At 48.4% G+C, this 24,404-nt stretch overlaps 1 long non-coding RNA gene across 1 annotated transcript in view; it reads right to left on the reverse strand.

The window, feature by feature from the left end:
• The window catches only part of LOC129638814 (uncharacterized), a 232,062-nt gene that overhangs the window by 184,609 nt on the left and 23,049 nt on the right, over nt 1-24,404 (reverse strand). The window contains exon 3 of the long non-coding RNA XR_008708035.1: nt 8,271-8,375. This is a non-coding gene — a long non-coding RNA (uncharacterized LOC129638814). The remainder of the gene's footprint in view (nt 1-8,270; nt 8,376-24,404) is intronic.

The raw sequence follows: 24,404 nt of genomic DNA on the forward strand, positions 1-24,404 counted from the left end.
AAAACTAGAATACTTTTGGTCACAGTACCAAATTTAGGCATATGTACCCTGAGCCCTCACAGCTAATGAATCTCAGCACTTTCAGACACTGTACTCCCAACAGGATGGATGTACCAGTGAACTTTTAAGTCAAGAATGTGTTTCCTTCCTTAGGGTCCAGAATTGTTTGGCATCCCTGTAGACCTAAAGTGATTAGGCCACTAGACTGACATTGTGATTCAGATATCAGGGCCTTTGCAGCCACTTGCCTGGCCTGGCCTTGAGAACGGTCCTCAACTATGGCACTTGAGGCAGAATCTAGAACCCTTTAATACATGGAATTCCACACCCATTCTGTCCCTGGGCACCTTCCTAGCACTATCTGGTCACTGTATCTGGAGTTCCATGTGTCCTAATGGCCCTAGCCCATCCATCAGCTGGAGGATTAGATACACTTCACATCATCACCTTCTTAGTGGCTGTGAAACTCACAGCCTGAACTTTAGGTTCCTAAGGCTCTTCTGCCCACCTTTGGTCCAAGGTCCTCTCACCCAGGGAGCACTTCCAGTCATATTTTTGCTGTGGCATGTGCCTGTCAATTCTTTATGAAGCCAAACTACTTGTGCACTGAGCTCTAGAACACATACAGGCACTATCCTGGGCCGGAGTTTTGGCACACACACTGCCCTAAGGCTAACCATCCACCCAGAGATCTGGTGCAAGGGACCTCTTTTCCCACTTCATCTTGATCTGGAAGTGCCTGGGGAATTTCTGGCCATGGGACATTTTGCTAGCTAGGGTTCCAGGTTCCTGCCGGCCCCTACATTTTTCATGTTCATGGACCTAGGCTTCTTGGAGACCTCTTTGCCCACCTTAGATGGAGAGACATTGCAATCACATCACTATCACCCCATAGGAACTTGACAGTTTGCTAGCCAAAGAATCTTAGTTCTCTTGGCCACAACTGTCCATCGTGTTGGTGCCCCAGAGAACCTTCCTGCCAACAATTCACTGCTTTCCAAGGTTCTGATGATATTTAAGGCTCATACACTATTGTCACGTGATGGAAGCCCAGGATCCACCAACTGGGCTCAGAGCAGAACCAGGCGTTTCACTTTTGGGGTTTGTCACCATCTCATGTCTGGGACATTTATATGCCCCTAGCTGGTAATACAGGTGTTACTCCTGGAAGGCATCTGCTTCACGGAGGGCCCTTTAAGTGGGGAAAGTACGTGTATCCAGGGCTCAAATTGGTGCTGGACAGAGACTGTGCTGTGGAATATACAGCCCTAGTGGAACCATACTTATAAAGTGTTGCTACTATAGACACATGTTGGCTCCCACACTGAATCACATGAGTGTCAGGTGGGCCTTCCTCAAACGGACTTTTGGAGTAGTTCTCATCGAGGAGGCACCAGTTTGCTTGGGGCCGGGAGCTCATCCAGCCATTAGTTTGGCTGTCTACTGCTGAAATGGGAGCACGTTGAGTCACAGAACATGACACGGGCTGAGGTCCAGTGGGTACTTTCAAGTTTGGTGTCAGAACCATTTCAGTCACCTTTTCCCTTCCCCTCTACCCAATTCCACATGGAAGCCCTAATGAAACTTCCAACCACTGATGTGTGTTCTTGCTAGGGTTCTTGGGTTCTTTTTTGTATGGGGTCTTCTAGCATGCCCAGGATTTGAAGATACTCTGGCCACCAGGCTTCCTGCATGATGTACGAATGAGAACTCCTCCAGCCACTGGTCAGGCCTAGCTCTAGAGATATTGTTGCAGTTACAGTACTCTCCTATATCATTTGCACATACCCTTCCCACAAACACCCTTAACGTAGGCTGTAGCAGCCAGAGCCCATCTGGCATGGTTTTCTATCTTGATACTTGCACTTGGAGCACTTCTGGTGTGAACTGGTGTCCTGGGGATACTCTCAGAGACCAGGGTGCCTGTGTACTGGGTTCTCAAGGACCACAGGCTGCCAGGTGCTTGGAATACAGAACCCTGTAAGTAACCACTTATCTAGAGCCATGGTACAAGACACTCCCTTTCACATCATGACTTCATCTGCATCGTGCAACAAGAGCCCTTCCATGCCACCAGACTTGCTGCCATCTAGGGTTCCAGGATTCCTGCCAGCACCCACCTTTGTGAAGCCTGGAGAACTGAGAAGTGTGTTGCCCTCTTGGGTGACCAGCCTGCTCATGGGTGGCAGAAGGAGAGTACTTTCCCTCAAAACACTACTGTCTCCCAGGGCAACTGTTGGCCTGGTGTTTGAACCAGAGCACCTGTTTTCAGTATAGGCCTCATTAGAGATATCATGGGCGATTCCAGCCCAGGAATCATGAACCCTATAGGCCACCATTTGTCCTCCCTTGAGACCCTCAAGAACCATCATGCCAACAACATATCCATTTTTTAAGGTTTTGAGGATCTTTTAGGCTCCTAATCACACTTCTATAAGGCTTCCCTGATATCTCAGTTGGTAAAGATTCTACCTGCAATGCAGGAAACCCCAGTTTGATTCCTGGGTCAGGAAGATCCACTGGAGAAGGAATAGGCAACCCACTCCAGTATTCTTGGGCTTCCCTTGTAGCTTAGCTGGTAAACAATCTGCCTGCAGTGAGAGAGACATGAGTTTGATCCTTAGGTTGAGAAGATCCCCTGGAGAAGGAAAATGCTAACTTCTCCAGTATTCTGTCTCGGAGAATTCCATGGACTGTATAGTCCATGGGGTCACAAAGAGTCGCTAACGACTGAGTGACTTTCATTCACTCAATCACACTACTGCAGTGGAACCCAGTCTGTCAGCAGGAGGAGACATTTTGGTCCGAGTCCATCTTGATGACTCAGGCCCTGGTACTCTTCTGGATGTGAGCTTCCCCTGCACCAGTGCCATGGGATGCAGCTCAGGACACTGAACTCTCTGCCGGGGCATGCTGCCCTGGGGCCTTGGTTCCAACTATGTTTCTGAACACCTAGGGACTCATCGGCCAAGACCAAATCTGTGCTTTAGAATATGTGGCCCTACTGTGCACCATACTTTCCAGTATGCCTGAGCCCGTGGCCCCATTTAGGCACCTAACAACACACATGTTAATAACATGAAGGCCCTTCTGGCTCTAAATTTCTAATCAAAGTCTGTTGGTCGGCTGGACACATGGGTGATTTCCACACACCAGTTTTCCAAATCGCTTTTGAAACCAGAACATTCTCACTCATAATACAGGTTCACAGTGCAATAAACTGTGCACTTGCAGTTAAGAAAGCTGAGCACTTTCAGCCACCAAACTTCCCCCCAACGTGGGTGCACTGATGGATTTTCTGATCATCATCATACTCCTTTGCTATATTCCCAGGTTCCTTCTGTCCTGGATTTATCCTGCTTGCCTGGGAACCAAAAGTTCTTGCCCATGTCTGAGAATGTGATACAGAAAGTAGAAACCTGGATACCAGAAAGGCAGGGCAAACTATGACACTTATAGGCCTTGGGTATGCCATTTGAAATGCTATGGAAAATCCTTTCTTCTGTCAAGAGCCTTTGAAAAGTTAGTATACACAGCACAATATTATAACCATCCACCTAGAACTCACAATTCCAGGAGTCCTAAGATCTACAACGTGTTATGCAAGCCTGGCAACCGTGTAGCTTCTGACCATCTCTCTTCTTGTAGGATGTAGATTTTGTAGCCCTTGGATATTCTGTCTAACTTGATCTCTAGGTCCCAAAGTGTTCATCCAGAATGTGCTGTCCAGGGTTCTGAAACGCAACAGTTTCAGACTCTGTTAGTCTGGAAGCAGGTCATTAGGGGAACAGGAATGGGGAGGGACTTCTGGACACCATGTACCCGTGCAATTGTGAACCGGGGCCCCTTTGGCAACGAGACCTACCACCCACGGTTGTTCCAGCGGCCTTATCCCAAACACTCGCTGTGCAATATTTTCCTTACTACCAGCTGCCTAGACCCCTTTGACAGCATTCTACAGTCTTATTGGAGTCATAAAGGCCCTTTCACGCTGAAGCATTTCAGAGATGCCCTTTCCCCCAAGTGGATGCTATAGACCTGGAGATTTTGACTTTAAGTTTGATCTGCTGCTCAGAATTCCTTTTGGTTTAGTCACTTGAGCCATTTTGGCCACCGTCCCTACCAGCTCAGCACGCATCCCAATACCTGCCAATAACCAATTATCCCTCACTGAAATTCCAGAGATCCTTCTGGCCCAAAGTCATCAAGAAAGTATATATATCTTTGAGACCATCTCCCGCACTGTAGGCTGTAGAATCCAGCGAGTTTGTGCCTCTAGGATTCCGGAGGTTCTTTTGACACATGTGGCCCAGGGCCTTGGCTCTCTGAACTGCCCCCAGACACCTTTCACCCTGGTGCAGTACCCTGCACATCCTTTAAAAGACCGTGCTGCCCCCGTACTGAGTTCCAGGAGAGCCCTTATGGGAAACAGCCTGCTCTATTGTTGAAGAATATCTGGCTTAATTGACAACCACCTAGCCAGAACACCACTGCAAGGGGTCCTTTTTAACACTGCACCACCTTCTGGGCAGTGCTCCCAGAAAACCTTCCTACCACCAGACTTCCTGTCAGCAAGCAATCCAGAATACCTACTGGCCACCAGTCTCTATGTGTGCTAGCAAGTATTTTGGTTCTTTAGTGACCAGAGGGTCCTCTTATGGTGGAAAGGAAAGCACATATCATGGTACTAGCCACTGGCTGAAGAGGTGCATGCTTAAACTAGTCAAAGCAAACTGATTAAGGAAATCCATCTGGGCCACCATCCATTAGTCCAGATGGTGCCCCACATGGTTATTCCGGCCAACAATCTTTCTCCTCCATACGGTTCCATGGATTCTTCATGTCCTTCAATGGATGCATGGGGGTCCTCCTACTAGCCTCTCAGCAGAAGGTGGCCATTATGCCTTGGGCCCAGCAAGCCACTGCTCCTTCTCCCAACATAGTACTCTACTGTGGCACATGCCTGACACCTCAATGATGCCTTCGTGAGGTACTCCTGGGCATCATTCGCCCTGACTTTGTTGTCCGGGTGACGCTTTTGGCAACTAGCCTGTCTGTGCACTAATTTACTACAAACTAAATTAAGATACCTTGCTGTAGAATATACGGCCTTACTAGAACCATTGGTAGGTCCTTTGTCCCCTGAATTCTGCGTGGGGGACATTCCAGCTTTAAATGTTTTCGTGAGGTACTTTCTGCCCACAGCCCATATTGGAAGCACAAGCTGTTAGTCCAGTTTGACCACCGGCCTACTGCTGACGCTGGAGCATATTAGATTGAGGTATAGAACTCTGAAAAACACACAGTGGGCACTTGATCAAATGAATTTTGAACCCAATCGGCCCCCGTACTTGTCCAGTACCCTTTCAGCTTAGAATTTTGACACTTTTAGGCCACCATCCTTCATCTCGAGCTCCAGTGCCCAGCAGAATTACAGACCACCAACAGTACCCTGGCTCTAAGGTTCTGGGACTATTTCTGGTCTACTGACCATCATGTGCTCAGGAAACGAATGTGCTTAAGCCACCAACCTGCCTCTATGATGCAAAACCTAGAAGCCTTCAGGTCAGGAGTTAGGCTTGTCTGTGGTGAGCCAATTGCTCTTCCAGTCCTCCACTAGCTCATGAGCCATAGCTTTTTGAATCCTTTTAGTCATGGGCTTACTCACTAGTGTCCCTGGAGAGGTTCCAATCACCAGGCCACCCAGCACTTAAGGTTCCTACACTCCGTATGGCCCCGAGTCTCACAGTTATTTAGGGGCACTCTGTACTCTTGTGACCATCACCCTCCGGATAGGGCCAGGACGTGGCATCCTTAGTGCATCTCATCCATTTTGATCGGGAGGAATCTACAGGGTGTTCCTCCAGAATGATGCTGCCCTGGCCACTGGCACTCAGAAAGGATTTCTGGACACATGCTGCCCTGGTCCTGGTGACCTGTGGGTCCTTGCTGACACCACAATATTTTGCATACAGTTCCAGGAGAGCCTTTATGTACACTAGCCCACATCTTTGCTTTGGAAGTTAGCTCTTTCTTGGCAAACAACCATTCAGATCCGTGCAGCAAGAGGGCCCTTCCTGCATCACTGCACCTCCGTCTAACTGGTTTAACTAGAATGTCCCTGCCTGCAGACTTCTTAGCAGACTTCTATGGTACCCAGATCCTTCCAAGCCCCCACTGTGAATTTATTCTGGGGAATCGTGACTGCTTGGATAAACTGGATGCCCAAAAGAGGTGAAAACAGAAGATTTCCCCCCACCCCTTCCAGCCCAGTACTAATATCCATCAGGTGGAAATGTGAGCCTTTCAGGCCTTCAATTAGCGAGCAGTCTTGAGATTAGATGAGTGCTCTCGTCTACAGTCTGCCCTTTCCTCATTGCCCCAGGTATTCTTCCTGCCACTAAATTTCCTTCTCTCCAAGATTCCAGAAATATTCCAGGTCAACAAAGGAAACTCAGGCAGGGAACCATGGGCTCTTTTTATCAAGTCATCAACCTGATGATCCCTTTAGGTCTGCGTCCATCTAGATTTTCTCAGGCCCTGGGACTTTTCTGGATTCCACCTGCTAGCACACTGGTATCCCAGGGAGCATTTCCAGACACCATCTGCCATTTGAACTATGGCCTGGTGGTCCTGATTCAGCCATATTGCCAGTGAACTGGAGTCATGCAGTTTGGTCTCCCCCCAAATCCTGTTATATGGAATATATAGCCTAACTGAAAATCAAACTTCCTGTACCCTGCTTGTCTCAGTCATAATTAGGTACCATGGCATCAGGTAAGTGTCCAGGATATTTTACTGCTCAAAGTTCACAGACATGCCTGTGGCCAGGGGACTTTCTGGTGATTACTCCACTGGTAGCTGTTAAAACTAGAGCTCTTTTGGTCATGGTACCAGACTTTGGCTCATGTACCCTAAGCCCTCATAACTAAAGAATCTCAACCCTTTCAGACACTGAAGTTACCAACAGCATAGATGAATGAATGAAATTTCAATTCAATAACGTGTTTCCTCCCTTAATGTCTGGTGCTCCTTAGGGTCCAGAATTGTTTGGCTTCCCTGTAGACCCAAAATGATTAGGTCACTAGACTGACATTGTGCTGAAAAGATCAGGGCCTTTGCACCCACTAGCCAGGCCTGGCTTGGGAAGGTCCTCAGCTATCCCACTTGATACGGAAACTAGAACCCTTTCAAACATAAAATTCCGCACCCATTGTGTCCCTGGCAACCTTCCTAGCACCATTTGGTCCCTACATCTTGAGTTTCAAGTGTTCTCATGGCCCTACCCTGCCCATCAGCTGGAGGATTAGATACACTTCACATCATCACCTTCTTAGTGGCCGTGAAACTCACACCCTGAAGTCTAGGTCCCTAAGGCTCTTCTACCCACCTTTATTCCAGGGTCCTCTCACCGAGGGAGCACTTGCAGACATGTAGTATGCTGTGATATGTGCCATGTGGATTCTTTCTGAAGCCAAATTACTTGAGCAGTGAGTTCCAGAAGAACACACACAAGCACTATCCTGCCCGGGATATGTGGCACACACTGCCTTAAGGATAATCATCCACCCAGAGGTCTGGGGCAAGGGTCCTCTTTCTCCCACTGTGTCTTGATCTGGATGTTGCCTGGGGAATCTGGCCATCACAGTTTCTGCTAGCTAGGGTTCCAGGTTTCCTGCTGGCTCCCACTTTCAGCATATTCATGAGAACCCAGGCTTATTGGTGACCTGTAGCCACCCCTCCCCTTAGGTGGAGAACCTTTGGGGTCACAGCACTATCAGCCCAGAGGAACCGAGAGATTGTTAGCTGGGAAATCTGGAGCTCTCTCAGCCACTAACTGTCCTGTGTGCTGGTGCCCAGGAGAACCTTCCTGCAAACAATCTGATTGCTCAGTAAGGTTTTGATGATAACTAAGGCTCCTACACCATCCTCATAGGATGGAAACCCGGGATCCTCTCAACTGGGCCCAGAGTAAAACCAGGCTTTTCACTCTTAGGTATGTCACCCTCTCATGCCTGGGCCATTTCCATGACCCTCGCTGATACCACAGGCATTACTCCTGAAAGACATCTTCCGTGCAGGGGAGCTTCAGTGGAGACAGTGCTTCCATCCAGAGCTCCCATTGGCCCTAGTCAGAGAAATACTTATTATATACAGCCCTAGTGGGAACCATTCTTGTAAAATGGTACAACTCCACACCCATTTGGGCACCCACTGTCTGTCACATGACTTTCAGGAGGGCCTTCACCATGAAGTTTTTGGGTACTTACCATCTACAATGCACCAGTGTACTTGGGGCCTGGGGCTTTCCAGACATCACTTTAGCAGTCTAGTGTTGAAATCGGAGCAGTTTCAGTCACAGTACGTGACACATGCTGAGGGAAAGAGGGTAATTTCAGTTTTGTTGTTGGAACCGTTTCATCCACCTTGCCCCTTCCCCTATAACCAACCCCACATGAGAGCCCTGATGAAACTTCCAACCACAGATGTGGCTCCTTGCTAGGGTTCTCGGGTTTGCTCTTGCATGGGGTCTTCTAGCATGCCTAGGGACTGAAGTTACTTTGGCCACCAGTCTTCCTCCATGATGCAGAAAGAACTCATCCAGCCACTGGTCAGGCCTAGTTCAGCTACACCGTTTGCATATCACCTTTCCATAATCTCCTTCCACTTGGCTGTGGCAGCCAGAGTCCATCGGGCATGGCTTTCCATCCTGACATCCAGGAATAAGTAGGTTTCTAGACACCTGCATTTGGAGCACTTCTGGTGATCCTGCCCAGGTGCTGTGTCCTGGGGCTATTATTAGACAGACCAGGCTGTCTGTGCACTGGTTCTACAAGGACCACAGGCTGCCTGGTCCTGTGGAACACAGAACCCTGTAAGGAATCACTTATCTAGAGCTCTGGTACTAGATGGCCCTGTTCACATCCAGCCTTCATCTGCGTGGTGCCCCAGGAAGCCATCAAGCTGCCCGACTTGCCGCCAGCCTGGCTTCCAGTTTGCCCAACAGCTTGCAGCTGGTATGCAGCCCAGAGAACTGGGAACTGTGTTGGGCTCTTCAGCAATCAGCCTGCTCACAGAAGGCAGAAGGAGAGCACTTCTCCTCATAGCACTAACAACCTGAATGGTAACTGCGGGCCTGGTGTTTGAACCAGAGCACCTCTGTTCACAGTACAGGCCTCACTATGAGATGTCATCGGGCTTCTAGCCCAGGAATCATGAATCCTCTGGCACTCCATTTCTCACCCCTTAGGGTGACAACAACATGTCCACTCACTCTGGTTTTGTGGCTCTTTCAGGCTCTCAATTACACTTTGATTGAACCCTTGTAGAACCCAGGCTCCTCCTATTAGTCTGTCAGAAGGAGGAGACACTTTGGTCTGAATCCATCTTGATTTCCCATGCCTGTGACTCTTCTGGATGTCAGCTCGCCCCTGCAACGCTGCCATGGGACAGCGTTCATGACACCATTGGCCTGGTCACACTTCCCTGGGGGTCCCTTTGGCAACTATACTTCTGAAAACCTATGATCTCATTGGCCAAGAGCAAATCTGGCCCTACTGTGAACATTACTTTCCAGTATGCATGCGCCCATGGCCCCATTACGCACCTTACTCCCTGTAGTGTTAATGTTATGCAGGCCTTTCTGACTCTAAATTTCTAATCAAAGTCTGTTGGTGTGCTGGGCACCTGGGTGATTTGCAGCAACCCATTTTGCAAAAGTCTGTTGAAACCAGAGCATTTTCATTCTAAATACATGTATTACACTGAAATAAACTAGGCACTTGGGAGTTACCAAAGCTTAGTGCTCTCAGCCACCACACTTCCCCACAACGTGGCTGCACTGATGGATTTTCTGATCACCATCATACTCCTTTGCTATGCTTCCCAGGTCCCTTCTGACCTGGATTTATCCTCCTTGCCTGGGAACCAAAAGTTCTTTCCCTAACCTGATAACGTAATACAGATAATAGAAACCTTCTGAATACTGGACAGGCATGGGAAACTATGGCCCTTACAGTCCTCAGCTAGACCATTTGAAATGCTCCCTAGTATCCTTTGTGTCAAGAGTTTTTGCAGAAGTTAGTATACATAGCACATTATGATCACCATCCATCCTAGACCCCAGAATGTCAGGTGTCCTAAGATCGACAATTTACGCTGCAAGCTGAGTAACTGTGTACCTTCTGACCATCCCTCTTCTTGTAGGATGTAAATTCTGTAGCCCTTGGACACCCTGTCCTACTCGATCTCTAAGTCCCTAAGGGCTCGTCTGTAATGTGCTGTCCAGGGTGCTGAAACCCAGAACAGTTCCAGACTTTGCTAGTCTGAAAGCAGCTGACGAGCGGGGTGGGGGGCATCACATGGCTGGGGAGAGACTAACAGACACCATGTGTGCTTCCACTTATGCACCAGGGCCGCTTTGGCAACGAGACTTATCACCCACGGCTGTGCCAGGGGCCTTACCCCAAACCCTTGCTGTTCAATATTTCCCTCATGGGAAGTTCCAGCTGCCTAGACACCCTTGGCAGATTCTACAGTCTTACTGGAGTCATGAAGGCCCTTCCACGCTGAAGAATATCAGAGATAATTTTTCCACCAAGTGGATGCTGTGGACCCAGAAATTTTTACTGTAAGTTTGCCCAGCTGCTCAGAATTCATTTTGGTTCAATCATTTGAGCCATTTCGGCCACAGTCCCTACCCACTCTACACACATCCAAGTACCTGCCAATAACAATTACCTCTCGTTACAATTCCAGAGATCATTCTAGCCCAAAGTCATCAAAAAAGTGTATACCATTCAGACCATTACCTACCTGTAGGCTACCACTACCTCACAGCTCAGTCAGACACAACTGAGTGACTAAGCACAGCATAGCACACCTCGTAGTTCAGTTGGTCAGAATCTGCATGCAATGCAGGAGATACAGGTTCAATGCCTTTGTTGGGAAGATCCTGTAGAGAAGGAAATGGCAACCCAATCCAGTATTCTTGCCTGGAGCATCCCATGAAAACAGGAGCCTGGAAGGCTACAGTCCATGGGGTCACAAGAGTTGGACACGATCTAAGAGACTAAACCACCACCAGGACTCCTGGAGTTTCCAGACACATGCAGTCGAGAGCACCGGCACTCTGAACCACTTCGGGACACATTCGGCCTTGAGGCTAGTGCCCTGTGGGTCTTTTAATTGACCATCCCACTCCCATACTGGGTTCCAGGAGAGCCCATATGGGAAATAGCCAGCTCTATTGCTGAAGATTATCTGGCCTTATTGACAACAACCTATCGAGAACATTGTTGTAAAGGGCTCCTTTTTATCAATGCACTGGCTTCCTGGCATTGCACCCAGAAACCTTCCAACCACCAGACTTCCCGTCAGCCAGCAATCTGGAATACCTGTTGGCCCCCAATCTGTATGTGTGCTAGTATGTATTAAGGTTCTTTAGTGACCAGAGGGTCTGCTTGTGGTGGAAACGAAAGCATATGGTCATGGCACTAGACACTGGCTGGGGAGATGTATGCCTCAACCAGTCTAAGCAAACTGATGAAGTCTTTTTTGTCTGAGTCAAACTTGATGTCTCAGTCTCTGAGATTCTTCTGGATGTAAGCTTGCCCCTGTACCCGTGGCACGGGAGGCAGTTCAGGACACTATCTGCCTGGGCACGCTACCTAAGGAGCCTGTTTGCAACTGTACGTCCAAAAACCAAGGGTCTTGTTGGCCAAGACTAAATTTGTTTTGTGAAATATGTGGAGCTACTGTGAACCATACTTTCCAGTATGCCTGTGTCTGTGGTCCCACTGAGGCACCCTACATCATGCATGTTAGTATCTTGAAAGTCCTTCTGGCCCTAAATCTAATCAAAATCTGCTGGTGTGCTAGGCATCTGGATGATAATCAGCTGCTAGTTTTTCAAAAGGCTGTTTAAACCAGAGCATTTGCACTCACAGTATAGGCCTCACACTGGAATACACTGGGCTCTTGCAGTTAAGAAACCTGAGCCCTTTCAGCTATGACACTTCACCCTGTGGGTGCACTGATGGATTTTTCTGATCACCATGGTACCCCTTTGCTACTTTTCCCAGGTTCCTTCTGATCTGGATTTATCCTGCTTGCCTGGGAATGAAAACTTCTTTGCTTAAGCCTGACAATGTGAATCAGATACTAGAAATTTTCTGGATAGCAGACAGCCATGGGAAAATATGGCCCTTATAGCCCTCAGCTACCTCATTTAAAATGCTACCTAGATCGTTTCTGTCAACAGTCTTTGAAAAAGTTAGTATACACAGCACACTGAGATCACCATCCAGCCTAGACTCCAGAATTCCAGGTGTCCTAAAATCTATTAGTTGGCCTGGAATCTGGGCAACTGTGTAACATTATGACCATCACTCTTGTGTAGTATGCAGAACCTACAGCCCTTGGTCCATCTTGACTCTTAGGTCTCTTCTAAATTGATCCTGTCCATCTTGATTCTTAGGTCGCCTCTAAAATGTGCTGTCCAGGGTGCTGAACCCCAGAACACTTCTGGACACAGCCTGGATGCAGGGTCAAGAGGGCCATTGGGCTGGGGAGGGCCTCTGTACATCATGTGCCTGATTGCTTCTTCACTGGGGCCCCCTTTGGGAATGAGACTTACCACCTACAGCTGTGCCAGGGTCTTTACCCCAAAACTCTTGCTGTGTGATATGTACCTTGTGTGAACTAAACTGCCAGCTCCCAGAATCCCTTTTGGCGGCATTCTACCTATATTGTTTGGAGTCATGAAGGTCCTTTCACACTGAAGTGTTTCAGGGAGACCTTTACACTCACACTGATGTAGTGGACCCAGAGATACTAATTGTCAATCAGCTCCACTGCTCAGAATTCCCTTCAGTTCAATCATTTGAGCCATTTCAACCACCATCTCTACCCACTTCTCCCCATCCACTTGTCCCCATCCCACATCTCCCCCTAACCTGCCAAAATCCAATTTAATCTCTCACTACAATTCCAGAGATCCTTATCACCCAAAGTCACAAAGAAAGTATATACCTTTGAGACCATCTCCCTTCTCGTAGGCTGTAGAACCAAGGGCTTTTGTGCATCTAGGACTCTTGGAATTCTCCCAGACACATGCAGTCCAGGGCACTGGCACTCTGAATCACTTCTGGACACCTTCTGCCCTGGCACTGGTACCCTGCTTGTCCTTTAAGAAACCCTGTTACCCTGTACTGGGTTCCTGGAGAGCCCTTATGGGAAGAGCCTGCTCTACTTCTGAGGAATATGTGGCTTTGGCTCACCAGCCCACCCAGCACCTAAGGTTCCTATACTCTTTATGGCCCTGAGTCTCAGTGTTATTAAGGGCACTCTGTACCCTTGTGACCATCACCACCCGATAGGGCCAGAACTCAGAGCCCTTAGTGAATCTCATCTGTTTTGATCGGGAGGAACTTACAGGGTGTTCCTCCACATTGACACTGCCCTGGACACTGGCACTAAGAAAGGACTCCTTGACACATTCCATTCTGGTCCTGATGACCTATGGGTCCTTTCTGAGACCACAATATCTTTGCGTAAGGTTCCAGGAGAGTGTTTATGTATACTAGATCACAGCTCTTTTAGAACAGAGTGTTTTTTGGCAACCAGCCATTCAGACTCCTGCAGCGAGGGGACCCATCTGCATCACTTCACCTCAGAGAAAGTCGTGTACCTTGGAATTTTTATGGGAAAAGTTCTGGCAGCTAGGGTTCCAAGATACCCACCGGCTACCACTGTGAATTTATTCTGGGGAAACGAGGTTGCTTGGATAACCAGGCTGCCGACTGCAGTGAAAACAGAGGATTTCCCCCTCAAGGCACTAATACTCACCAGGGAGAAATGTGAGCCTTTCAGGCCTTCAATTAGCTAACAGTCTTGTAATTAAATGAGCGCTCTGGGCCACAGTTCGCTGTCTCCCGTATGCCCCAGGAATTTTTCCTTCCTCTAAATTATGCTCTCTCCAAGATTCCAGCAGGTGGCGATACTTGAAAAGAACCCGCCTGTCAATGCAACAGACATGAGATATGATGGGTTCGATCCCTAGGTCGGGAAGATCCGCTGGACAAGGAAATGGCAACCAAGTCCAGTATCCATGCCTGCAAAATCCCAGGGACTAAGGATTCTGGTGGGCTATAGTCCATGGGGTGGTAGAGAGTTGGACACGACTGAAGCGACTTAACACGCAGTGAAGATTCCAGCAATCCTTCAAGTCCACAAACTATATTAAGGCCGGGAAACATGGGTTCCTCTTAGTAAAATATCAACCTCATGTTCCCTGTAGGTCTACATCCATCTAGATTTTCTCAGGCCCTGGGACTTTTCTGAATTCTTTCTGCTAACACACTGGAGTCTCAGGGGGCGTATCCAGAAGCCATCCGCCATGGAACTCCTGCCCTAGGGGATTCTGATTTATGCAAATTCCTAGTGAACTGGCATGGCATGGGCTGTACCCAAATCCTGTGCTATGGCATATATACATATGACTTCTAATTGAAAATCATACTTTCTGTACTTGAGTGGTCTCAGTGACAATTAGGCACGGGACTCCACATTGCATCAAGGAAGTGTTCAGGATATCTTACTGCTCTAAGTTCGCGGACATGCCTGAGACCAGTGGGATTTCTGGCAATTACTTTACTGGTAGCTGTTAAAACTGGAGTCCTTTTGGTCACAGTATCAGACTTCAGCAAATGTATGCAGAGCCCTCACAGCTAATGAATCTCCGCGCTTTCAGACACTGTAATTCCCAAAACATGTATGAACCAATGAACTTTCAAGTCGCCAACATGTTTCCTACCTTAGGGTCTGGTGTTGCTTAGGGTCCAGAATTGTTTTTCTTCCCTGTAGAACTAAAATGATTAGGTCACTAGACTGACACTGTGATGCAGAGAACAGGGCCTTTGCATCCACTAGCCAGACCTGGCCTTGTGGAGGGTCCTCAGCTATCCCACTTGAAACAGAACCTAGAACCCTTTCAAACATGGAATTCACCACCAATTGTGTCCCTAGGCACATTCCTAGCACCATCTGGTCCCTGCATCTGGATTTTCAAGTGTCCTTATGGCCCTAACCCATCCATCAGCTAGAGGATTAGATACACTTCACATCATCACATTCTTAGTGGCTGTGAGACTCACAGCCTGATCTCTAGGACCCTAAGGCTATTCTGACAACCTTTAGTTGAGGTCACTCTCGCCAAGGGAACACTTCCAGAAATGTACTGTTATGTGGCACATGCCCTGTGGATTCTTTCTGAAGCCAACCTACTTCTGCACTGTACTCCAGGAAAACACATACGGGCACTATTCTGTGCCACGTTTTAGCACACACTGCCCTAAGGCTAACGATCCACTGAGAGATCTGGTGCAAGGGACCTCTTTCTCCAGTTCATCTTGATCTCGAAGTGCCTGGGGAAGTACTGGTCATCAGATTTTGCTAGCTAGGGTTGTTCATGCTGGCCCATACTTTTTTCATGTTCATGGGAACCTAGGCTTCTTGGAGACCTGTCTGCTCACCCTAGATGGAGAGATTTCTGGATCACAGCACTATCATCCCAGAGGAACCCAGACCTTCCTAGCCAGTGAATCTTAGTTCTCTGGACCACTAACTCTCAGCCTCATATTGGTGCCCAAGAGAACTTTCCTGCCAACAACCTCACTGCTTTGCAAGGTTCTGATGATAATTAAGGCTCCTACAATATTCTCATGTGATGGAAACCCAGGATCCTCCAACGGGGCTCAGAGCAGACCAAGGGTTTTCACTTTTGGGTATGTCACCCTCTCATGCCTGGACATTTCCATGCCCTTCCCTGGTAACCAGGCATTACTCCTGGAAGACATCTGCTGTGCAGACGGCCCTTTAGGTGGAGACACTCCCTGCATCCAAGGTGCACACTGGCCCTGGACAGAGGCTGTGCTGTCAAATATACAGCCCTAGCAGGAACCATTCTTGTAAAATGCTGCTACTCTAGACACATTTTGGCACCCATGCTCTGTCACATGAGGGGCAGGTGGGCCTTCCTCAGCAAGGAGTTTTGAGGTAGTTCCCATCTATGACACACCAATGTGCTTGGGGCCTGGGGCTCCAGCCATCAGATTGCTTAACTACTGATATAGGAGCACTTTGAGTCACAGTACATGACACACACTGATGTCAAGTGGGTACTTTTGATTTAGTGCTGGAACCATTTCAGCCATCTTTTCCCTTCCTCTCTACTCAAGGCCACATGAGACCCCTAATGAAACTTCCAACCACAGATGTGGGTTCTTGCTAGAGTTCTCAGGTTCTCTCTTGCATAGGGTCTTCTAGCGTGCCTAGGGACTGAAGGTACTTTGGCCATCAGGCTTCCCACGTCACATAAAAAAGAGAACACCTACAGCCACTGGTCAGACCTAGATCTCAGAACATTTGATGGTTCTAGCACTTGGCTACATCATTTATACACAACCTTCCATAATCACCCTCCCAGTAGGCTGTGGCACCCAGAGCACGTTGGGCATGGTTTTCCATCCCAACATCCAGGAACAAAGTGGTTTTGGGACACTTGCGCTTGCAGCACTTCTGCTGGCCCTGCCCTGGTACTGTGTTCTGGGGATATTCTCAGAGACCAGGCTCTCTGCACACTGGATTCAACAAGGACAACAGGCTGCCTGGTGCTGTGGAACATAAAACCCTGTAAGTGACCATTTATCTAGAGCCGTGGTACAAGACAGCCCCTTTCCCACTCTGCCATCATCTGCATGGTATCACAGGGAGCCTTCCAGCCACCAGAATTGCTGCCATCTAGGGTTCCAGGATGCTCGCCAGCTCCCACCTTTGTGAATCCCGCAGAACTGAGAGGTGTGTAGCTTTCTCGGGTTAGCAGCATGCTCATGGGTGGCAGGAGAGTTCAGTTCAGTTAAAATGAGTTCAGTTGCTCAGTCGTGTCCAACTCTTTGAAACCCCATGACTGCAGCATGCCAGGCCTCCCTGTCCATCACCAACTCCCAGAGTTTACTCAAACTCATGTCCATTGAGTCGGTGATGCCACCCAACCATCTCACCCTCTGTCGTCCCCTTCTCCTGCCTTCAATCCTTCCCAGCATCAGGGTCTTTTCAAATGAGTCAGTTCTTCATATCAGGGGGCCAAAGTATTGGAGTTTCAGCTTCAATACTGTCGGCTTGGTGTTTGAACCAGATCATCTCTGTTCACAATACAGGCATAACTAGAGATATCATGAGCAATTCCAGCCCAGGAATCATGAACCCTGTAGGACACCATTTCTCCCCCCTTGGGTTCCCCAAGCATCTTCAGACCAACAACATATTGATTCTTTAAGATTCCAAGGATATTTTAGGCTCCCAGTCACACGTCTGTGGTGGAACCCAGGCTCCTCCTATTAGTCTCCCAGCACGAGGAGACATTTTGATCTGAGTCCATCTTCACTTCTCAGATGCTGGGACTCTTCTAGAGGTGAGGATGCCCCTGCACCAGTGCCATGGGAGGCAGTTCAGGACACCATCCACCTAGACACGCTACCTCAGTAGCCCATTTTCAAAATATACTTCTGAAAACATAGGGTTTCATTGGCCAAAATGAAATCAGTGTTGTGGAATACTTGGCCCTACTGTGAACCATACTTTCCAGTATGCCTATGCCCGTGGTCACATTTAGGCACCTAACACCACCCATGTTACTATCATGAAGGCCCTTCTGGATCTAAATTTCTAATCAAAGTTTGTTGGTGTGACAGGCACCTGGGCGATTTCCAGCTGCTAGTTTTCCAAAAGGCTGTTTAAACCAGAGCATTTTCACTCATAATACAGGCTTCACACTGGAACAAACTGGGCACATGAGTTGACAAACCAGAACCCTTTCAGCCATCACACTTCCCCCCATGGATGCACTCATGGATTTTTTGATCTCCGATTGTACTCTTTTGCTATGCTTCCCAGGTTCCTCCTGACATGGATTTATCTAGTTTGCCTGGAAACTAAAAGTTCTTTGCCTAAGCCTGATAATGTGATACAGATAATAGAAACCTTATGTATATTGAACAGGCATGGGAAACTATCATCCTTATAGTCCTCAGCTATCCCATTTGAAATGCTATCTAGATCTTTTTAGTCAAGAATCTTTGAAAAAGTTAGTATACACACCACATTGGGATCACCATCCAGCCTAGACTCCAGAATCACAGGTGTCCTAAGGTATACTAGCTGGCCTTGAAGCTGAAGAACTGTGTAACCTTCTGACCGTCACTCTTGCATAGGATGTGGACCTTACAGTCCATGGACATTAGGTCCATCTTGGTCCTCAGGGCTCTAAGAGCTCTTCCAGAATGTGCTGTCCAGGGAGCTGAACCTCATAACACTACTGGACTCAATCGGAATGCCAGGTCATGAGGGGCACAGGGCTGGGTAGGGACTTCTGAACACCATCTGCCAGGCCACTTCTGCACTGTGGGCTGCTTTGGCAAACAAGACTACCACTTTGGTTGAGCCAGGGTCTTTACCGGAAACTCTTGCTGTGCAATATGGCCCCCATGGGAACTAAACTGCCAGTTCCCTGGAACCCTTTTGGCAGCATTCTACCATTGTATTAGACTCAGGAAGAACCTTTAACCCTGAGGTGTTTCAGGGAGATCTTTCTGCCCATAGTTGATGCTGTGGAGTCAGAGATACTGATTCTACATCAGCTGCATTGCTCAGAATTCCTTTTGTTTCAGTCACTTGAGCTATTTCAGCCACCATCTGTACCCACTCCTCCCCATCCAAGTACCTGTCAATAACTAATTTAACCCCTCACTACAATTCCAGCACTCCTTCTGGCCCAAAGTCAAAAAGAAAGCATATACCCTTGAGATCATCTCCCTTCTCATAGGCTGCAGAACCAAGTGATTTTGTGCATCTAGCACTCCAGGAGTTCTTCTAGAGACATGCAGTGCAGCGCACTGGCCCTCTGAACCAATTCCAGACACCTTCTGTCCTGGCACTGTTACCCTAATCATCCTTTAAAATACACTGTTAGCCCTGTACTGGGTTCCAGGAGAGCCCTTATGGGAAACGGTCTGCTCTATTGCTGAGGAACATGAGGCTTTATTGACAACCGCTTATTGAGAACATGATTGCAAGGGACTCCTTTTAACAATGAACTGGCTACTCAGCACTGCTCCCAGAAATCTTACTAGCCACCAGACTCTCTGTCAGAAAGTGAAACAGAATTTCCACTGGCCCCCAATCTGTATGTGTGCTAGCGAGTATTAAGGTTCTTTAGTAACAAGAATGCTCACTTGTTGTAGAAAAGAAACACATGGTCATGGCACTAGCCACAGGCTGGGAAGGGGTTGGCCTCAATCACTCTAAGCAAACTGATGAAACGCGATCCCTCGGGGCCACCGTTGAGCAGTCCAGATGGTGCACCACACTTACATTCCGGCCAGCAACCTGCCTCTTCCATAGGGCTCCATGGATTCTTCATACCCCTCAAAGGAAGCATGGTTCCTCCTACCAGCATTAAGCAGGGGGTGGCCTTTGGGCCTTGAGCCCAGCGATCCATCGCTCCATTTCACAACACGATACCATACTTTTGTACATGCCTGACACAGAAATGATGCTTTGGTAGGGTACTTCCAGACACCGTTCCCCCTGACTTTATGGTCCGGGTGACCCTTTTGGCAACTAGACTGTCAGTGCACTGGGTTCCTACGAACTGAATTAAAATTCCTTGCTGTGAAAGATAGGGCCTTGCTGTGAAAGATAGGGCCTTCCTGGAAATCATTCTAACAGCTTGTGGGTGTCTGGGGGCCCTTCGGCCCCAGTACTGCCATCCTATTAGCCTCGTGAGGGTCATTCCAACTTCAAACGTTTTCGTGAGGTATTTCCTTTCCGCAGCCTATAAGGGAAGAGCAGGTTGTCAGTCAAAGCTGACCACCAGCCTACCGCTGAAACTGGAGCATATTTGATTCAGGTATAGATATCTGACAGAAATATAATGTATCTTTGCTCTTAGGAATTTTGAGCCCTATCAGCCACCATACTTCTCTGAACCCTTGCAAATGATAAATTTGAGCCTTGTAGGCTACCTTCCTTCACCTCGAGCTCCAGTGCCCCGCACAATCACCGACCACCAACAGTGCCCTGGCTCTAAGGTTCTGGGATGTTCTCTGGCTTCCTGCCAATCACGTGCCCAGGAACCAAACGTTGTTAAGTAACCAACCTGCCATATCATGCAGAAATTAGACGTTTCCCACTCCAGTATTCTTGCCTGGAGAATCCCATGGATGGAGGAGCCTGGTGGGCTATGGTCCATGGGGTCGCAAAGAGTCGGACACGACTGAGTGACTTCACTTTCACTTTCTTTCTGTGGTTAGCCAATTGCTTCTCCAGTCCTCCAGTCCTCCGCCAGGTTGTTTGCCTGGAATTTTGAACCCTTTTAGTCACACGCTTGCTCGCTAGTGTCTCTGGAGAGGTTTCCATCACCAGCCCACCCAGCACCTAAGGCTCCTACACTCCTTATGGCCCTGAGTCTCACTGTTATTTAGTAGCACTCTATTCTTGTGACCATCACTCTCCCGATAGGGCCAGGACTCAGAGCCCTTAGTGCATCTCATGCATTTTGATTGGGAGGAACCTACAGGGTGTTCCACCGCAATGACGCTGCCCTGGCCACTAGTACTCAGGACTTCTGGACACATTCCGCTCTGATGATGGTGACCTGCTGGTCCTTTCTGAGGCCACAGATCTTTTCATAGGTTTCCAACAGAGCCTTTATGTACACTAGCACAGAGTTTTCTTTGAAACAGTGTTCTTTTTGGCAACCAGCCGTTCAGACCCATGCAGGGAAGGATCCTTCTGAATCACTGCACCTCCAAGTAACTGGTGTACCTGGCGATTTTCATGTGCAGACTTCTTGGCAGCTAGGGCTCAGGGCTACCCTCTGGTCCCAGTGTGAATTTATTATGGGGACTCGACCGTGCTTGGAAAACCAGCCTGCCCGACTGTAGTGAAAACAGAGTATGTCTCCCTTAGGGCACCAATACTCTCCAGGTGGAACTGTAAGCCTGACAAGGCCTTCAATTAGCTCGCAGTCTTGAGATTAAATGTGCGCTCACTGCCACAGTCGACTGTCTACTGTATGGCCCACGAATTTTTCCTGCCAGTAAATATCCCTCTCTCCAAGATTCCTGCAGGTGGCGCTACCGGTAAAGAACACACTGGCTAGTGCAGGAGACCTAAGACACATCGGTCCAATCCCTGGGTGGGCAAGATCCCCTGGAGAAGGAAATGGCAACCCACTCCAGTATCCAAGACTGGAAAATCTCAGGGACTGAGGATTCTGACAGGCTACAGTCCACGAGGTCACAAAGAGATGGACAGGACTGAATCCACTTAGCATGTATACAAGATTCCAGCAATCATTCAGGTGCACAAAGCATACCAGGCAGGAAATCTGGGCTTCTCTTTTTAAGTCATCAAAATAATCCCTTTAGGTCTGTATCCATCTAGATTTTCTCAGGCCCTGGGACTCTTCTGGATTCTTGCCTGCAAGCACATTGGAGTCCCAGGGGGCATTTTCAGACACCATCTGCCATGGAAGTGCTGCCCCTGGGTTCCTGATTTGCCCAGAGTGCCAGTGAACTCTCATGAAGTGGGCTGTACACAATCCTGTGCTATGGCATATATAGCCTAATTGAAAACCATGCTTCCTGAACCCTGTGGTCTTGTTCACAATTAGGTACCTTACTCCACATCCCATTGGGGAATTGTCCAGGAGGTCTTACTGTTCAGAGTTCATCGACATGCTACGGACCAACAGAATTTCTACTGATTACTTTACTGGTGGCTTTTAAAACTAGAGGTATTTTGGTCACAGCACCAGACTTGAGCATATGACCCTGAGCCCTCACAACTAAAGTATCTCAGCCCTTTCACACACAGAACTTACTAACAGCATGGGAGAACCAATGAAATATCAAGTCAACAATGTGTTTCCTCCTTAGGGTCTGGTGTTCCTTAGGGTCCAGAATTGCTTTGCTGCCCAGTAGACCTAAAATGATTATGTCACTAGACTGACATTGTGATACAGAGATCACAGCCTTTGCAGTCACTAGCCTGGCCTGGCCTTGGGGATGGTCCTCAACTATCCCACTTGAAACAGAACCTAGAACCCTTTCAAACACGGAATTCTGTACTTATTGTGTCCATGGGCACCTTCCTAGCAACACGTGGTCCCTGCATCTAAAGTTCAACCTGTCCTTATGGCACTAGCCCGTCCATCAGCTGAAGGATCAGATACACTTCACATCATCACCTTCCTAGTGGCTGTGAAACTCACAGCCTGAACTCTAGGTTCCTAAGGCTCTTCTGCCCACCTTGGGTCCAGGGCCCTCTCACCAAGGGAGCACTTCCGGACATGTTCTGCCCTGGTGCTTGTTCCTTGTGGGTTCTTTCTGAAGTCAAGTACTTGAGCACTGAGCTCCAGGAGAACACACACAAGCACTGTCCTAGCCCAGATATAAGGCACACACTGCCCTAAGGGTAATCATCCACCCAGAGATCTGGGCCAAGGGACCTCTTTTCCCCAGTGCATCTTGATATGGAAGTGCCTGGGAAATTTCTTGTCACTGGACTTTTTGCTAGCTAGGGTTCCAGGTTTCCTGCTGGGCCCACATTTGCATGTTCATGAGAAACCAGGTTACTTGGCACCCTGTCTCCCCCTCCCCTTAGGTGGAGAACCTTTGGGGTCACAGCACTATCATCGCACATGAACCGAGAGCTTGCTAGCTAGGGTATCTGGAGTTCTCTCGTTCACTAGCTGTCCCTCGTGCTGGTGCCCAGGAAAACCTTCCAGCCAACAACCTGACTGCTTAGCAAGGTTCTGATGATGATTAAGGCTCCTACACTATTTTCACATAATGGAACCCCAGGATCCACCAACTGGGCTCAGAGCAGAACAAGGCCTTTACCTTTGGGGGTATGTCAACCTCTCATGTCTGGGCCATTTCCATGCCCCTCACTGAGACCACAGGCTTTACTCCTAGAAGACATCTGCTGCACAGAAGGCCCTTTAGGTGAGACACTACCAGCACCCAGGGCTCCCATGGGCCCTGGACAGAGCCTGTGCTAGGGAATATTAAGGCCCACATTTGTAAAATGCTGTTACTTAACACCCATTTTGGAACCCACACTCTGTCACCTAAGTGTCAGAAGCGCCTTCCTCACCATGGAATTTTGGGGTAGTTCCCATCTAAGATGCACCAGTGTGCTTGGGGCCTGGTGCTTTCCAGCCATCTGTTTAGCTGTCTAGTGTTGAAATGGGAGCACTTTCACTCACAGTATGTGACACATGCTGAGGTAAAGTGGCTGATGTAGGTTCTGGTGTTGAAAGCATTTCAGCCACCTTTCCCCTGCCCTCTATGCAAGCACACATTGCAGCCATAATGAAACTTTCACAACAGATACGGCTCCTTGGCAGGGTTCTCAGGTTCTTTCTTGCACAGGGTATTCTAGCATGCTTAGGAACTGAAGGTATTTTGGCGACAAGGCTTCCTGCATGATTCAGAAAGAACTCATTCAGCCACTGGTTAGACCTAGCTCAGCTACACCGTTTGCATATCACCTTTGCATAATCACGCTACACTTGGCTGTGGTACCCAGAGCCCATCGGGCATGGTTTTCCATCCCGACATCCAGGAACAAGGAGTTTTCTGGACAGTTGCACTTGGAGCACTTCTAGTGACCCTGCCCTGGTGCTGTGTTCTGGAAATACTCTCAGAAACCAGGCTGTGTGTGCACTGTATTCTACAAGGACCACAGGCTGCCTGGTCCTGTGGAACCCAGAACCCTATAAGGATCCACTTTTCTAGAGCCCTGGTACAAGACTGCCTTGTTCACATCCTGCCTTAATTTGCACAGTGCACCAGGGACCATTGCAGCCTCCAGACTTGCCGTCAGCCCAGGTTCCAGGTTTCCCGCCAGGTCCCAGCCTGTGTACAGCTTGGAGTGCTGGGAACTGTGTTGCACTCTTAAGGAACCAGACTGCTAGCAGACCACAGAAGAAGAGCACGTCCCCTCATATCACTAACATCCTGCAGAGGAACTGCGGGCCTGGTGTTTCAAACAAAGCACCTCTGTTCACAGTACAGGCTTCAGTTTCTATGGGCTATCATCAGCACTTCCAACCCAGGATGATGAATCCTCTAGCACTCTATTTCTCACCCCTTAGGGTGACAACAACATGTCCATTCACTAAGGTTTTGGAGATATTTCAGGCTCCCAATCACACTTGTGTAGTGGGCTCTTCCTGTTACTCTGTCAGCAGGAGGAGACATTTTGGTTTGAGTCCATCATGATTTCCTAGGCCCTGGGACTCTTCTGGGTGTGAGCTTGCCCCTCACTAGTGCCAT

This window comes from Bubalus kerabau, chromosome X (genome assembly GCF_029407905.1).
Source record: "Bubalus kerabau isolate K-KA32 ecotype Philippines breed swamp buffalo chromosome X, PCC_UOA_SB_1v2, whole genome shotgun sequence".
In the NCBI taxonomy this organism is placed as follows: Eukaryota; Metazoa; Chordata; class Mammalia; order Artiodactyla; family Bovidae; genus Bubalus; species Bubalus kerabau.